Below are 19,408 nucleotides of genomic sequence, written 5' to 3' on the forward strand. Positions count from 1 at the left end.
AATACTTGGATCAATTTTTAAGTAATTTAAAAGCGTAACCGTAAACTAATCTGTGATCAGAAAATGGATATTATCAAATAAGTATTTGCGGTTCGAATAGCGTTCCGGTAGATTGAATTAGACAAATCTGGCACAGTTCAAAATTGCGAATTTAAACGCAGCTACCATATTTCGTTTCCATCAATATCAAAATATTTTCACCATAGAAAAACTGCAAATTTTGCTAATACTTGTTGTAAAACACTTCTATTTATGTATTTTTATTTTTTTGTCAGATTATATTATTATCTTTAAAAATATATATAAAAACTAGCTTTCGCCGCAACTACGTCCGCGTGGAATAAAAAAATACAAAAATAGCCTACGTATTCTTCCAGACTATCCTCTACATATACCAAATTCCATCCGTTCAGCCGTTTAGGCTACAAACTCTAACAAACATCCATCCATCTAAACTTTCGCATTGATAATATAAGTAAGAAGTAAGATAGTGTAATGGGGCCCAATATGTCATTTAACATTGTAGACACTTTGTACATCTGTTTCGTCATCTCGTTTTGCAAGTTCGCGTAATACGTTGAAAAGACATATATCTTTGTGTTTCTTGTTTTGTTCTGCACTGAAATACAGGAATAATAAAATTACCTAGTACTTAACACTTACTTGCAAGGTTTCTTATAATAAGATAGTGTACACCTCAGTAGAATGTTACGCAAAACCTTTGTGTTGGTATTACCGGCAACAACATAAATTATATCTTTCATTGTCTGTCTGTATATCTTAACAAATGCGTTCAAGAACATTTGTAAACGATCTAAAACTATAGGTTTATAATTATTGTGTAACCTATTCATCACTTCTTCCACATTACGCCATCCCTTTCCCTTTTCACCCTTTTCTTAAGAGACGTGGATTTGACGGTGGAAGAGACGCATAGGATGAGGAAAAATCATCTTTATGTGCGTCTTCTGCGTCAATTAAGGGTAGGCAACGCATCTGCAATTCCGGGAACAGCTAGTACAATATATACCAACAATTTTATAAAACGATATCGCTATAATTATTTTTTATGTTATTATTAAAAGTACTGCATTGCGACTTGAAGATAACCTAGAAAACGAAACTCATTTGATAACCTTTGTTAGTTATAAATGCAGAAAATAATCTTCCTAGCGACTAACTAAGATCATTACCACGTCTACACGTCGTGTTCAATGTTTAAAAATAATGATGTAAATATGCAAAGGTTAATCAAATATTATACACTAAAAGCATACTATTGATTTATCACTTCTAGTGTAAATGCCATCATTTTTATATCATCATCTGAGTTTTTATTTTTATATTCCTCTCTAGGAGACACTCCAATTTGGTAGAACAGGGAACTTCGTCACTTTAACTTAAAGTTGGCAACGTATTTACATAATATGGTTGTCTATGGGCAGCATTTACTTCAATATTTTGGTCAATTAAAATGGCCGCTAGCTTTTTTACCTATACTAACAAGAAAGAATAACGATATGCTTTTGTCAGTCAGTATAATTTTCTAGAGACCACATCAAAACCCGGATATCTTAGTCTACTACTAGCTTTGTTCTCAAGGATGTCGAAGTCTGCATGCAGTTTATCGTACCAAGATCAACGTTTAAATCTCGTGTGGATCACCAAATAAATATTCGCTCGTTAGTTACAGTTATAACTATTCAAGATTCTTTCAAAATGATAGCTTGGATATGGTAACTTCATTATTACAGGCTTTTGTGTATGATTTTATTTATATGATTGGAACAGGATGTGTATTTTGTGTAAATGAATCCTATAAGCAGAATTAGGTTCTTTTGCGGTATTTTAAGGAAGTTCAAATGAAGAGAAATTATTAGCAACGTTGAATGTAAAATTATTTGAACATTTGAAAATTAGTTGTAAGAAAAACAATATAATAAAATATAGTTATGTAGTTATTGCTATCGAATATCTTATTTTCATTAGTTAATACAAATAAATCAAAGTGATATAAACTTATTCGATAGTACTTTGACCGCTACGAGGTTGAGAGTAATGTTATTTGAGATTTATGAAGTGAAAGTTACAAAGCGTATATAGAAATGACCAGCGAATGGTCTAGATCGAGTCTATCCGCTTGGAGCGATACACGAAGGTTTATAACTATGATTATCATAGGACAATCGGGCAGGTTGAATAGCCGAGGCTCGTGACTTCTCATAGTAAACATGCTTGGCTCAGGTTTTGCAACTTTCCAGTGTTTGTCAAACTTAGAGTAGGTAATATGCAAATGAGCAAAGTTGAAATGCGCATACTTGGTAATACAACATACTCTTCACATTTATCACAAGGGCCAGAGGATAACAAATACTTTTGTTTTTGACCGACTTCCCAAAAGAAGGAAGTACTCAATTCGTCTATATGTTTATAATGTGTGTTACGGCATAACTCCACCCCTAGTAGACCGATTTTGAAAATCTCCTTTTTATCCGAAAGGTAGTGCTTAGAGGTGGGTCCCACTATTTGTTTATTTTCGATCGGAATACTATAGATGACACGTGTTTTATTAAGGCTAGTCCGTCACCGTGTAATATTTGATCAGTCATATCTAATCACATCCCTAATGTTCCGGTTTCATATTATGTGTAAAATTTAAATTGCTTTCTTTTATGACTTCACTTGGAATTAATAAAAACAAAAGCAAATAACTTATATTTTATCGAGATCCGTTCAGCAGTTTAGGCTACAGACATCTATCGATCCATCCCCTAAACTTTCGTATTATAACATCAGTAAGAAGAGAACTGTAATGTCAGAAAGTGAAATTAAGAATGTATTTATTAAGCTTCTAATAGAATGATTGTATTAACAATGAGGTGACTAGTGACTTGTTGACAGTTTTATACATGACTCCTAAGCGGAATATTCGCAACATTCTTCGATGCAGTCAGTGAACGTATGACATGAGAAAATATTTTCGCAATGTATTTCATGATGAGCAGGTTATTTATAAGAATGTTCACAAAAACGGACGCAATGGCAAAGTAAACAACGTTACAAATACATGAACTAATGATCAAGTCATAAGTTAAACCATAAAGGTTAAAGTACGAGTACTTAAACTAAAGATTTTCTTTCTAACCTAAAGAAAATAAAATAATAATTAGATGTTTATTATAAAGCTCATATAAGAGAGATAATTTTACCACATTATTTTATAGAAGGAAATATGAAATTATTATTATAATTATTCCCAAAGCAAATGGACATTGGCTTAACATCAAAGGTCCTTATTACTGATTCTGTTTTTTTGATGCGTGTACTCTATATTTTGATAATGTTGTAAACCAATAAGCAATGCTAACACGCACGTTTAATTGCAGTGCGTTTTATTCGCTTCATTAGACAATGTCATGTCATGTAACTTTGTTGAAAGAAATTTCATATTTTTTGCTACCATATTAACATTAAAGGTTTGCTATAAACGACCATTTACTTTGTTATTTAACTAACATCAGTTTTATATTGTTTGTTTAAATAAATAATTTCGATAGTTTATCGTGATAATTTTTTTTATATAACTTGCGGTATACTTAGTATTCTTCGTGTGTATGGAGCCTAAGTCGTCGGGTCAATGGCCACAATCGCTCCCTGTTGTGCCAGGTCAGCACTCACGAGGTATTAGGGGGCATGATAACGAGTGCACGGGCGACGGACTTGGAATATACAGAAAAGGACAACGCAAAGCGTGTGTTGCAACTTCGCAGGGGTTGAGGTAATGATCACAAAGTGTACATAAAACTAATGTTAACTTCTTCATGAACACACAGGAACATAAAATCTCAAAAGCAAGCAAGTTTAGAACACATAGTTTTTTTTATAGAAAGGGAACGCGCGTGATTGTTAGATCCTGTCATTTATTAGTCAAAGAATACGACGGGTGCGCCCGATCGATATGCATTCTGTTACCTTCCCAGATATGACTAACGGTCGGTCACACCGTTACTGTCAAATTATGTCGCTAATTTTTGTAAGCTGTAGCTGATTTTATAATTATAATGTTAGTTTATTGCAACTTATAATAAAATAGTTAGCGATGTTACTATGAAATGTAGTTTTGTCTGTATAAGGATTATTATTATAACATTAATACGAAAAAATATATCGAAACCAAAAAGATATTAGTCGCAAAATTTTGACCATAAATTATTAAAATTTTACGCCAAATGATTTGCTAAAAACCCGTTAAATTACTTTAAATCAATTATTTATAAAAGCGGCCAAGCCTGTTACTATGGCTACTGTTTAAGGTTTATTTTCTTTACTTTTAAGAAATATTATGTAAACATGTTTTTAACATGTGTTTCAAAAGAGATAAACAATAGTTTTGTACAGGCGTTACCGCAGTGTAAATCCACGGTTACTACAGTGTGTTTGTGAATACGATCTTAGATCAGCGTCCATCAAATTGTTTATGAAATTGTCTACAAATATTTCTATAGTACCAGAAAGATTATATTTGTAACCTTGAGTTAAAAATGTTTTGAGATAACTTGTCAATGCCAAACTCGTGATTTGATAGCAGATAAGATAGTCTATCTTATTTAGATGAAAAATGAATATAAGATTACGTTACTTGGAAGCAAACGAAAAAAATATAGTTCCTAAAAAGAACACAGAGTGGGAAAAGGATGTCATTCCATTTGTCACGTTCTTGACACACTTTTTATTCATGTGCATATTTTAGCATTACCATCGGGTATAGCTATTGATATGTTGTCCTCCATTGCAATTGCAAACAGGAACCGTTATCATTTAGTTGCAATTTTCTTTGCTAATTATCCAAGTTACTCTAAAGATTACCAGATCTTTGTTCCGCTAATAACTAATTCAAAAACCATTCTAAAATTCTGGAATCACTGGATAAAGCTTTGAGAGAAGAGATACCTTACTAATATTATAAATGCGAAAGTTTGGATTGATCTTCAGAACGGCAAGGCGGTCGCTTAAATTTAGTATAAATGTAAGAACACATAAGGTACTAGTTTTTAATACACTGACAGCTATTATAACACTAAGGTTTACCTATGTCATAGCATGGGTCGACGTTATCTATACTCTGTATACTATTATAAAAAAGCGTAAACACACACTGCTTTGTTGCCTAAGATGTCAGCCATCACAGCATATTTTTGAATAATTCTTTTTAATAAAAAAGCCCTACACTTACATCACGTTTTAGGCTATATATTTTCTCGCCATTAAACTTAGGAGCTAAATATTTTAGATAAAAACCCTAATGTGGGAAAGAGACCATAAATTGCTGCCAACATCAAGGAAGCAATATTGCCATAGTAAGGTAATTGGTATTTTGACATTTGCAATTAATAGTTTGACAAACGTAAACAATAAAATAATATTTGTATAATTCCACGCGGATGAAGCCGCACGGGAACAGCTAGTTATTTAATTTATTAGAATGTAAATTCTATCAATATCTGATCGAATATCTATATCTCTTTATTACAATATTGTAATATGAAGTAGGAAGTGCCCGCATCGTGTATTGAGGTTTGATTTGCAAAATGTTAGGTCACCAGATCGTCGACCGCGCGGCTCTGAACCATTTCATAAGATACGTGCCGTTTAAGTGGTTAACAAGCTGCAGATTGTTGATCATACAATGCAGTTTACATAACACTAGCTTTTGCCTGTGACTTCGTCTGTGCTAAATTAGCGTAGCTTTTTTATGGTGAAAGAATATTTGAAATCGGCCGAGTAGTTTTTGAGTTATGTTAATACATACACAAATGCAAATCTTTCCTATTTATAATATTAGTACTCGTATAGATTGAGTTTAGGTACACTGTAGAACTGTGGATAAGCATTATTATGACTGTTTTCAAAGACAATGAGAGTGATGTTTTCATATAATTCTGTTTACAGAATCCCATGGAATCTAGTAATATTGATATTTTAACAAAGACAAGCACTTAACTTATTAAAACTTTCGTGATAATATTCGGTGTAGGCACCGATAATTTATATAAGACAAGCACTGTTTAGATCTTCTAGTTTTCCTTTGTAAGATCATATTTAAGTAAATTTGACTATTTAAAAATATTCATTATACGTTCTGAAATACTCATGGCCTTTAAAGATATCATTTGTAAGTTTCCGATGAAACAAATTTGATAAGAACGGCAGCTAAATTGGACTTTGTCCTGTCTTCGTTGATGATAAAAGCTGCACTATTGACGTACCACTAAAATTTAATGCTTAATATATTTTTTGTAATGTTTCCTGTATTAAAAATTTTGGAAATCAATAAATGCTTTAAAAAAACCCAAGGATTTTTAATTCATCCCAATTTACTGTAGTTATGGCTTGTCCTCTTTATATAGGAACGAAGAGATGCTTTAAAAATCATATATAATAATAGGTAATAATAGGTTTTTACTTGTTGGTTAGTAATGAAGGACTTTACGTAGTTATAGTAACGCGCATATTATTCAGCATTAGAATGACGCATGTTGATACTCGAATGGGTATTTCGGAGTGAGGATGGATTTTACTACGAGAAATACACGCAAACATAAATTATTGAATATCGGAAGTAATTTTGTTAAAACTCACAAAGGAATTTGTTAGATGATGAAGAACAAAGCACGTAATTTTATTGAAACAAAAAAATATTTAGTGTAAAGGTAATTCATAGAGAATTTTATTGCATTCATTTAATGAATTGTTTCCAGCTTTTCATCATTATTTAAAAGTCGACCACAGACTTTCCAAACTTTACTATACATTATCATCATCTTTCTCCTTATCCTACTCCCGTAGGGTCGGTGCAACAGGTTTTTGTTCTCCACATAACTCTATCATACATCTCAGTCATCACTCCCTTTTTGATCATGTCACCTTTTATGCAATCCATCCATCTCTTTCTAGATCTACTTGTTATTGTTTAAAAAATATATATAAAATGTGTTATATGTGTATAAAAGTGTACAACAACAACTATCTTTGTACTTGTATCTTACGTCCAAGATAAATTGGAACTCCGTATCTTAAATTGATGCAATTGAGCTATTGACGTCAATTGAATCAACTCTGCGCCAGTAAAAAATTTAACGCTTTACTGTTTGTTAGTATCAGTATATATATCAATTGATTTTATGATTAAAAAAATCTCGTAAACACCATCGTAACTTGAAATTTGAATTAGAAAATCGATACGATCACATTTTTAATTGGAACAGAGAAATTAACAAATATAATTTACTATTGTCTCGTGTTTTATCCATGAAAAATTATTTCGACTTCGAACTTTTACGAAGTATATTGAAATATGTATTTATGTCATTGCGTGTCAATACGGCGATGGTACCAACAGTAACGCTGGTCGCGCACCATTCGTTACTACGAATGAAACACTTTTGTTTTCAAAAAGAATTCCGTGGATTTCAAGCGAATATACGAATCAAAATATACATACATAGTTTTGTTAAATGTTTTTTTACGACATTCGAAACACGTTACTATGTTATACAGGATTAAATTGTGGCAGGGTAGGATACTGTCAGAGTACACCACGTTTGGTGAGGTTTAGACTACCCAATGATATGTAAATCGTTAAACTATAAGCTCCAATCTGCTATTGGAAAGTATAAATCTCAACAAAGACTTAATTCAGGAAGAAAACTGTCTAAAGTGGAATAATTAAGTTATTTCTATGAAAAAAATTATTTGTATTAGCTAGGCATACTTCATTAATTTTGCGATTAACAATAATTTAATTTAAATTGGTACAAGTAATAATATGTAAGCTACTGTTCCACTGATTCAAATAAGGATAACGACATTTGTATGAGCAACGCCCAGGACAATTGACGTCATACTGAGCTGTGACACCCAGTCACAGACAACGCATTAAAATATAGAAACAATTATAATAGCCAACAATACAAATACATTACATATTATATGTTCCTTCTTTTCATTTTATTAAGACGCACGAAGGTCCAAGGAATTTTAGACGAAATGTAGGTAGATTTGAGACGGCTTTGGCTATACCTTGTCAAGTACAAAGTTGATATTTAAATAACCGATTGCTTATCGCAAGTTAGACCTTGAGCCAAATATTGTTAAACAAAATAGCTCGGTAATGTCAAATAAGATGAAACTAGATGCTCACTTGATCAGATAAATTGTCACACCACTGATGCGCAGCTGTTTTCTTCCCTCCGTTCACCCCATTTGTGAGATGAGGCGTGAGTGGCGTCCCAGTGAATAAGTCCTCAGTGATACTTATGTCAGAGGTGATACGACCTCGTGTCACCGGCGGTGGCCCCTGAGGGCCCACGAAGTCGAATTGTCCATCCCACATATCATATTCCAAGTCCAAACTGTCTTCCACTTCAATAGATTCCCCCATTGTCCCTTTGGAACGATTGAATATGCCCGATTTAAACATTCAAGCGAAATTATAATTTCGTTAGTCAAAAATTTTACTCTTTGGATTATTCCAGTATTGCACTTATGTTACTTAAATAAATACTAACTATTTAATCGATGTCTGATTAAAATTTATGTATCACTAAAATTAGATCGATCGCGATAAAGCTCAGTCTTTCAATGGCACACTGGATCAACTTATGATAAGGAAAGTAAAGGTCCTCACATCACTTTCGAACACTGTTTAAATTTACGCATTGACTTCGAGAAAGTAAACCATTAAGTCACATTTTCTTCGTAAACAATTTCACGAAAATACTTCTCTATGAACACGATCTTGTATTCACATTTCAATAATGACACGAGTTTGTTTTTAATTACCATCATACACTAGTATCAGTATCAAATCCAATGTGAAGAAACTTCGACGTCGAATTTTATTTGAAACTTTTACCGGTTGCACTATCATCGTTTTTGGAATCGATATTGTTTGTTATTGTACTCGAAATTCGTCTATCAAATCGTTTTTTAATCTAGACGTCAGACGTGTGTTCAAGTCTAGCTCGCGTATCGTACTGCGCGGGGCACCGGGCGGACGCCGGCGCGCCCCACCAGTGGCCATCATTATCAAGCTGCCAACGCCGCGGCGCATTCAAATAAACTTTATTCGCTCCCCGCACATGCACGGCCGGCTGATAGATAGAAGGCAATAACCCCAGCCCAGTCCCCTCAGTCTGGATCCATCTCACACAATAAAACGGGTGAAGGGTCGCCATTCGCCACATTTGCTCCGACATAACCATCTGATTGTATATCGGAATTACTGAAACGTCTGTACAAGCAGACTATTAATGATTTAAGTACTTGGTTATAGATTTTAGACACATCTAAAATTCTATAAAAACCTATAACTTCAATATAAGTTTGTGTAACCTCGAATGTGATCGATTATTACGTATTGCAATAAACTCATCAGCGATTGCTTCAATCGATTTAATTCAAACACAGGAAAGTTTATTTTTAACAAATGAAAACGTATCTTTTCATGATTACATAAAGTCTATGGTATTACATCTTTTAATTTAGGTCATTAAAATCCTATCAAGGCGTTAATAAAAGATGTAATGAGTGAAAAAAGAGCATCGCGAGATAAGAAATGCCGTCATATAATCCACCATCGAAATTGGATTCTTTGTTCATAAGACCGTGTGAATTACAAGCCAGTATTGAATACGTTCGCAATGCGGGCCTCATTGACAGATTGCTTCAGCAATGTGTAATTAAATCCCTTCTAAAACCTATTGATATGGTTCATGAGTTTGCACGCATATCTGAATTTGCAGAGAATCGTGATATATAGGCTATTGCATAAATAATCCGATTGAAGCCCGGAAATACGCATTATAGTCTAAGATCTTAATCCGTCCAGTGATTCCTTATTTTATCAAGAACTAGCTATTCTCGTGCTGCTTCATCCGCATGAAAAAAAAAACTTTATTTTATTGTCAAATTCTCAATTGCAAATGTCAAAATTAACCATAATAACATTGCTTCCTTAATGTTGGCAGCTTGTATTTTGTGGTCTCTTTCCCACATAAAGATTTTTTCCAATTCATTTACCCCCTAAGTTTGATAGCGTAAAGCGTATAGCCTGAAGCGTGTAGTATACGTGTAGGGCTTTTATTAAAGAAATAATTATTTAAAAATATGCTTGCTGATATCCTACGCCACAAAGTAGTTTGTATTTACGCTTTATTATATTAGTATAGAAGTATAGATAGTGTATGGCTCTTACAGTGTCGGTGTCAATTGTACGATACATGCCACATGGCTCTGTCCAATGCCATTCACCTTTATCATTAATGGCTGCTTAACGAATGCTTCATACCAAAATAGACAACATTTAAGTGGTTTAAGATGTAAAAGAAAATACCGCAAGTTAAAAATTCTGTATTTTCAGTTAAAAATAATATTACTCATTAGTTAAAAGATAGCTTTTTAGTGTCTACTGTTTTTTTAATTATGTACGTTAAGTGCAAATGTTTGAAGTAAAATAAGTATTTTTTTAATTCCATAAAACTTTGTTTATTTTTCACTTACATAACTTTGGTATGTGACAAGTTTTTGACAAAAAGATTACACCTTTCGATGGAGGGCCAGTGCTGTTAAGAATTTTTCCCTTTCTCCACTTATATGTCTTTAAAAGGACTTTCTATAGAAAGTGACAGGTTATTTTCTTTAATTATGTAAATCGCTACATAACTGTAGGGTTAATGATATTATTGTTACTATAAATTACATAACAATCCAATTACAATCATGAATATCGACTTATAAAAACCAGACATTTCTTACTGTAATGTCGACAAACCTCTGTTCAAAACTATATTTAAATATTAGAAAATTATTCGTTCCAATAAAAATGAAGGAATTTTATAGTTTCTTCCATGACGTAGATTTTTATACGTATTTTATGGTACAAGCGCACGCGAGGTGCGATTTTCATTTTTCCTTCCCCTTTAGTGGTAGCTAATGGGATTAGTGGATGGGGTGGGTTTAGCCTATAAGGGTTGGTTATATCGTCGTATAAAATAAAAATCGTCATTCAAAAGAGTAATTCACTAAATCGTAACATTACATGCTGACCTATATTTTCTGTTTTTTTCTTTTTTTAACAAAATGGCTGACTTTATTTTAGTTAAATTTTGTTACATACCTTCTTAAAAGTATATCTTTTAATTAAATTTTGAGGTATTAGTGTAATTTTGCTGACATTAGTAGTAATTGCAATGATATTAAATAAAGAATTGCCTTGGCCTGAAATCGACTCGAGGGCTAACATAAGAGTTAATACTATTACTACTGAGTTTACGAGGTCTTACTAAATGTAACAACGTAAAAGGAAAGATGGTAATATAACGTAATTACCATATGTAATCTTGTGCCACCTGTAAATAGCTCGACGCCATGTTACTTGTTCATCATCATCATCATCACCAGTTCACTATACGTCCCCACCGAGGGGCTCGGAGCCTACCCTAAAGTTAGGGTGACTAGGCCATATTCAACCACGCTGGCCAAGTGCGGGTTGGTTGACTTCACACATATCTTTGAATTTCTTCGCCGATATGTGCAGGTTGCATCACGATGTTTTCCTTCACCGTAAGAACGTCGGGTAAATTATGTACATATGAAAATTCGAAAAATCGAAAATCACATTGGTACATGGCGGCGGGATTCAAACCCAAGACCTGTAGATTACAAGTCAAGTGCTTAAACCACTGAGCCACCGACGCTCACTTGTTACTTGTTACGTCCTTAAAAATAATTACTCTAAGTATGGATACATCTTAGTTCTCGTTCTTAGCGCGATATCTGAGGACGACAAACCGTATCAAATAGCGGAACGTCGTCCGCAAAGCATCAGCGAAACATTCCACATCTATCGAATAAGAATAAATACTATGTTGTGGATAAATTACGATAAAATAATTAGCGCGATATTACATTATAGCGTATATTGTAAGGAAAATACGATGAGGCAGTTTTGGTAAAGAAAAATATTTGACGGAATAATTTTAATTAATCGATAATGGTCTACGAGGGCGGTTGTGACCCATGCTAGGCAAACATAGATTAACTATCCTCTTGTGAGAGCGCCTTAAGTACTTTTTTCGTAATAGTAAGTAAATAATGGACAATATCTAGTTATTCATACTCAAGGTCCATTACTAATATCAGTCAGGATACGAAGCTGATGATGATACATATATAATTACTGTACAAATTTACCAGTAAAGATAAACCACTTCATCTTAAACTGGCATTATCTCGTGATATATCTTAAAGTAGCTGGTAATTTTAATCTACAACTAAATAAAGATAAAAAAGAATTGCATAATTCGCTTCTTTATTCTTCACAGCGGTCTTAACAGTAAGGGTATGTCCACACAAACCGAATCGTAGATAATTTTTAATTTAACGCTTGCTCTTACTAAAAAATTATGCAAAGTGAAATTAGTCCTTTTTTCAATCATAGATAGCTCAATTTATTTGTCATAAAAAATCTGTTCTACGCTGCGGTCAGTGTGAATGGACCCTAAAATGCAGCTTGTTGCAATATAATTCACTTATTGTTTGTTCAAGTTATTACGACTTATGGAGGTTGTAATAGTGTTTTCTAGAATACCTTTCTTATTAACGTTATATTGAAAACTTTAATCCAATTAAGGTCGGATGTTAAGTTGATTAGTGTTCTGACTTATGTCTGTTATTGAGCCAACAAGGTTAACTGTCGTTTGTAATGTTATTATTTATTATATTTAATACTAGACTTAGCTCGCGACTTCGTCTGTGATGAATTAAAATAGTCGAGCAATTACAGTGATACTGAAATTATAAATGCGAAAGTTTTAATGGATGGATGGATGTTTTGTTAGAGTTTGTAGCCTAAATGGCTGGACAGATTTCGGTGAAATTTGGTATTAGATGTCGAGGATAAAATGGGAGAACATATGGGCTACAGTTTTTTGCTTAATTCCACGCGGACGCAGTCGCGAGCTAAAGCTAGTATTATAATAATATTCAGTAATAATGTAACTTTTAAATGGTAAAAGAATTTTTGGAACCAATCGAGTAGTTTTTGAGTTCATTTGTAACAAAAAAGATTTTTAGTAAATCGCGTTTTGTCATTTGTACTTTCTTAATAATTCAACAATTCAATTATACTCTAATGTTTTCTGTTGCTTCTAGCAGTAAAATTTACATATACAAGATGTATTGGTTATAATATGGACAAGTTTATTAGCTGTAAAATTTCTCCTTGTAGTTGTCGACAATATATCATTTTAAATTGATTGCTTTTACTGGCATATACTTGCTGAAATATTAATTGTCAATTAATCTTATATAACTTAAGGAAATTTGCTAATGCTTGCATAATCATTACAATGTTTAAATCTATACCATAAAGCGTAAACACACACTTTTGTTGCCTAAGATGACAGCAATTACAGCATATTTTTGGATCCTTTTTTTTATAATAAGCCTTACACTTATGTCACGCTTTAGGCTATATATTTTCACGTCATTAAACTTAGGGGGTAAACAGTTTGGATAAAAACCCTAATGTGAGAAAGAGAGTACAAGTTGCTGCCAACATCAAGGAAGCAAAATTGCCATGGTTTGTCATCGTCCTGTCATTTTGACATTTGCAATTGACAATTTGACACGTGTAAAAAATAAAATAAAATTTTCATAATTTTATGCGGATGAAATCGCACGGGAACAGCTAGTAATAAATAAAGCATGCTAAGAGGAACCTATTATAGTAATTTACTTGAAAATTCGAAGTCCCTGCAGAAACTAAGGGACTCTCTTAAGACTGAGTATAAAGATATACTTTCAAGTATGTGTGTTAAATTAATCCTTTCTTTGTTGATGAATATTATACTTTACTTTATAATACAAATCGTAGATTGCTTTGATCACGAGGATATTAAAGCAAAACATTGGAAGGAGCCTGTTAGGGAATTCTAGTAATCATATATCGATAGGAAAAAGTTGTAAATGATTTCACATGAGGTAGTAGGCGCGTTAATAGAATCAGGGTTAGATTGCGGAAGTCAATTAACTTTGTATGTGTGATGCGTATACACTTTACGACATGTTATGTTTTTTGTTTAATTACATCTGAATAGAACTTATCACGTAACTATCAACTGGTTTGTGAGGTAACTTAGTTTTTTCGTATTTAATCTACTCGGTCTACTACTCCCTTAGTCACCATGAAACGAATATGAACAATAAGGAGTTTTCTGAACTCGTTCTTTTTATTATATTTAAACCAAACTTTAAATCATCTATACTCATGAGAAGACCGTTAATGTTTATATTTTATTTATCCAGCTATAAACTTTTAATTTTAACTGAACAGAACAAACTTTAAGTTCTATTTGGTTAGCGAAAGGCTTTTGCCTTCCTTTTGCCCGCGACTCCGTCCGCGTGAAATTAAAAAATAATATAAAACATAGCCTAAGTTACTCACTGACAATATAGCTTTTAATTAGTGAAAGAATTTTTAAAATCGGTCCAATAGTATTTGAGTTATTTTATTACAATCAAACAAACAAAGTTTTCCTCTTTTTAATAGTAGTATTGAAAAATGCAGAGTTAACATGAGAATCTTTCCTATATACTTTGTTTACTTTAAAATTACATTCTGTCATTCAAAAGGTTGTCTAACAACGTTAATATAAACCATGCGTTGATTTGCGGAAACCATTAGCATATCACATAGGAAGCAAAGCGTACGCAGATGACACTTCTTGTTTAACATAGATAATGGAAAAGTTGCCCCCCGCTTATTAATAAGTAATGTAATATTCAATATCCCTAATGATAATGACGGAAGATAGATCAATCTAGAAGGATGAAAACCTAGTGCGCGACTACACAAGTGAGGTAAAGACAGGGAGATGATAATAAAATATCTAACACTATTAGATATCAGTCGGAAATTTCTAGCCAGCTATATATTCAAAGAGTTTTGATTCAAAAAGTTTTGATAACGTAAAATTTTCTTTTGAAACTATGGAAAAATATGCAATAGTAAGAGTAGAAGTAGTAGTTGCTAGAATCTGTCGAGGAAGAGAAACTGAAAACCGTGTTTTGTGATAGTATAATGAGGCAAAGAAGCAGCAAGCAGCAGCAGAACGAGATCGCTGCCCCAATATTCGACATGTCCAGATATTCGAAGAATGGAATGCCTAAATTTTACTATACTATAGTAATGTAATAAAGCGTAAAAACACAGTACTTTGTGGCGTAGGATGTCAGCAATCATATATTTTTGAATAATTCCTTCTTTAAAACGTCCTACACTTACGACACGCTTTCGGGTACATATTTTCACGCTATTAAACATAGTGTGAAAATAAATCGGAAAATACATTCACGTGGAAAAGGGACCATAAACTACACCCTGCCAACATTAAGGAAAAACGTTATTCATGCATTTGAATTTTTCTGACAAACATAAAATATAAATTAAGTAATCATAATTTTGTGCTGATGAAGACGCACAGGAACAACTAGTTTATTTTAGTTACTTAGTTTAGTTAACTATTCTATTTGCAGTTGGATTTCTTAGTTTTGTATTTGATATTATTATCTATAGCTATAATTATCTAATTATCTAATCAGTTCATGTTTAATTGGTTAGATAGAAATTGAAAGTGTGCGAAAGATGTCGTGAGAAAGTAGTCACATTGTGTGCAGATGAACGATGTTAGTTAACAGCTACACTGGATTATACGCTTAATTAATGCTGTCTGTCTATACATGTGTTTTTGAATAATTAACTATTGTGGTAGTTGAGTAACTGTTTTATAGTGTTACGAATCATGACGTTCTGTTCTTCCGTTTTTAATAACTATGTAATTTGGTTAAATTTTAAAATCATGTTGAGTTTTGATACGTTTTTTTACTAAAAAATAGATTCCATTTACGTTATGTGTCTTATATTAATCCCAATTAAGTACTAGAATGTTACAAGAATTTAGTTATTTTAATGATTTCCATTATACGTTAAGCTTTACATTAACATTGTCTGCACGAGTGTGAAAGGAATGTTTAGACATTTCTCGCTTTGAATGTTTATTCAATGGTTTAGTTTAGAATTGCAAATAGTCTGTTGGAGACATATTTTGGTTGTATCCCGATATCCTTGGCATAGTTATAAAGCTCCCACGCACACCCACTGAGTTACAAATTATTAACATGTTTATTGTTACAATGTTGGTAGTAAGCTATAAGTCGTTTTTAGTTACGTAAGATCTTTTATTATAAAATTAAAAGAAATCTATACTAAAAGACTCCTTTAGAATTTTAAATGATTTTAAGTTTTTTTAACAGGACATAAGGCATTGAATAGTTTTCTTTAGCAGGACTCAAAATAGATATTAGTTTTAGACTACTGTTAAAGATTGATTTAACTATAACAAAAAGGTAAATGTTAAAACAATTTTTTCACAATATTAGATTAGGTACCTACCGAAATAAGAGCCGATGATATTAAACCGAGTTTCCTTTATCTGTTCAATAAATGCGATATCACCGAAATACCAACGCTTGAAAGTATATTTCTATCCATATTTTGTATTTATTTACGATACGACATCAACAACGATAAGTACCATTGTAATAGAATGTACTAGACAGTTCGGAAACGAGCCAAAGATAATACCCTCCCACGTTGCGAACACAGCCCTTATAAGTGCTCACTTATAAACAACTAGCTTTCTAAATATGGTAGTGTTATATTATAGGAATAAAAGGTAAAGACGTGATTCCTTAAAGTGTACTTAACCGCGAACAATAATAGTACGGTATACAAAGTTGTACTACTAACGTTAAGTCTAAGTGACGTCATAGCTCTGAAGGCTCGTATTAATAGTGTTAGAGTTACCAAAAATACTTTATGACATAATGTTTGTTAGCTTAACGTGTTCAAAGCACGTCGGAATCAACACTGCCAGGATTATAATTCTAAATTAACCATTTATCATATAGAGGCACGCTTTTGACCGGAAATGGCGCGCAGCTGACGTCCCGCTTCCGGCCGCCATTGCTGTCGTATCAAATGAAGCGTATTGTTTGAATCCCTATCCTTTGGTGATATTAATATGCGGTCATTGGACGTCAATTAAATTGAATGATTGTTTGAATATTATTATTATTATATTATTACTGTTTGAATATAATTATTTAGTAATGATGTTATTAAACATTTTATTGTCTTTTTTAGATGAGATTTGGGATTCGACTAATAATTTTATTAAATTAATATAAAATTTGAGATTTTTGTATTTCTAGGTTTACGTAGCAGTGATATTTGAGACTTTAAGTATCACTCAATATCTTTAACAAGAGCCGAGAAACGTTTATTTTGATGTTTAGCAGCCAGTGAGTGCGACCTTGCATATCGCATGACTTTAAATAAACATTGCATTAGGAATAATAAAGAAAAGGAGTGGTGTAACTTCTAAATTCAAAATATTGCATAGGGTTGCCACATATTTTTGAAAAGTATAAATGAAATTATTTGATTCACAAACATCTCATCGACCTGGTCTAAGCTATAAGTCGTCATATCCGAATTCTCCCCCCTCTTGCCCATGTCTTTTCACACAATCTATACAATTTCACCTGGTAGCCATCCACATTTAATCTTACAAGTTTTCTTCATAGACTCACAAATATCTTTGAATGAAAAAGATAAAAACCTCCTTGGCTACTGTTAATAATCCCTTTGATTGTCAAATAGATCTGTAATTATGTACTTTGTTTTTAATTTTAAGTAGAGTTACGAGTGCCAACCCTAATTGCAGGTTTGTTAGTTCAAAGATTGTTCAAGTGACGATAGATAAAACGTAATGTATTTGTTTTTAACTTTGTTTACCTACTTTGTATATTTTGTTTCTAAATCGATACTTGGAATTTAGGACTAACTTTTGCCCGCGATTTTGGCGCGGAATTATAATACTTCGTATAATTTAACTAAGTACGTATAACTAACTAAGTAAATTTTTATAATTTATTTTAATTGTATTGTAAACAAGATTTAAAATTTAATTTGATTAGACTACTTTTTATTTTCACATCATTATTTATTTTAGCATGGTTCGATATTTCTGGAGAACTAATCAAGAGATACAGATTGATGTACTCATATATTACTACGAAATGACACTACTTCCGGTACGATACATTCTACCGGATATACTTGTTCATTCACAGCAAGTGTTATGACTACGAGTAGATAAAAACCAAACATAGTGTTAGTTATTTTCTTCGATACATCATTGTCGTAAAATATATCTATGATAAGATTACACATTATCTTATAAAAAAAAACATACTAATATAATAAATGCGAAAGTTTAAATGGATCGATGTTTGTTAGAGTTTGTAGCCTAAACAGCTGAACGGATTTCCATGAAATTTGGTATAGATATACACGATAGTCTGGAAGAGCACATAGGCTACTCATTTTTTTTTAAATTCGACGTAGACGGAGTCGTAGGCGATAGCTGGTATATAAAAACTAAAAAGATTCGTTCGTAAATAATTTATTAATATCAGATAAATATAAAAAGTTCAAGTTTAAAAATGTTAATCTCAGGATGTAGGTGTCACTACCGCATTGCAGAATTCCTAATTATGAAAAAACTCCTACACGCAGGCTTCCTATATTTTTCTAACTAATTTTGGATGCTTTTTAAAGGATGCACGAATACATATGTAGATGTTTAAAATAACAGACGGTTTAAATAGATTTAAAGTCGAATACAATTGAAATACGATACTTTGAAGACAATGTTATTTGTTGTCTACTACATTGCTCGGGACTTTCTTCGCGTGAAATTTAAATTAATCAAAAATGACCTATGTTATTCATAGACACCTATCTAACGGTAAAGGAATTTTTAAAATCGGCACAGTAGTTTATTTCAATACGTACATAAATACAATTGTTTCCTCGTTATAATATGATTACCTATAGTTTCGTATAGGTGGAGTAATTTCCGGACGTTTCATTAAAAAAAAAACATGTCTGTTGCAGTATTATAACGGTATATTTGTTTAGATAGTTTTGTTATAATTTTTGATTTTCAATTGAATTCAATTATACATGTGTTTAAAAATAGTGTAAGTGTTACAAGAAAGAGTTATACTGCGTAGAACTGGTGTTAATCAGCTCAATAGAGTGTGAAGATATGTTAACTGAAACGGCCTTCAAATCGTTTGTTGATAGTCGTTTAATGAGATGGTATAATGTTGAAATGTATTACAAAAGCAAATAAATTAATTAAAAAAAAACACCATACAGTTTATCGGAAAGCTTACACCCGCGACTCCATCCACTTGAAATTAAAAAAATATATAA

At 32.4% G+C, this 19,408-nt stretch overlaps 1 protein-coding gene across 4 annotated transcripts in view; it reads right to left on the bottom strand.

The window, feature by feature from the left end:
• Positions 1 to 19,408, bottom strand: part of LOC106109763 (rab11 family-interacting protein 4A) — a 64,578-nt gene that overhangs the window by 9,126 nt on the left and 36,044 nt on the right. The gene's annotated exons all lie outside the window — the stretch shown is intronic.

The sequence above is a fragment of the Papilio polytes genome, unplaced genomic scaffold (assembly GCF_000836215.1).
Source record: "Papilio polytes unplaced genomic scaffold, Ppol_1.0 DF821067.1, whole genome shotgun sequence".
Lineage (NCBI taxonomy): Eukaryota > Metazoa > Arthropoda > Insecta > Lepidoptera > Papilionidae > Papilio > Papilio polytes.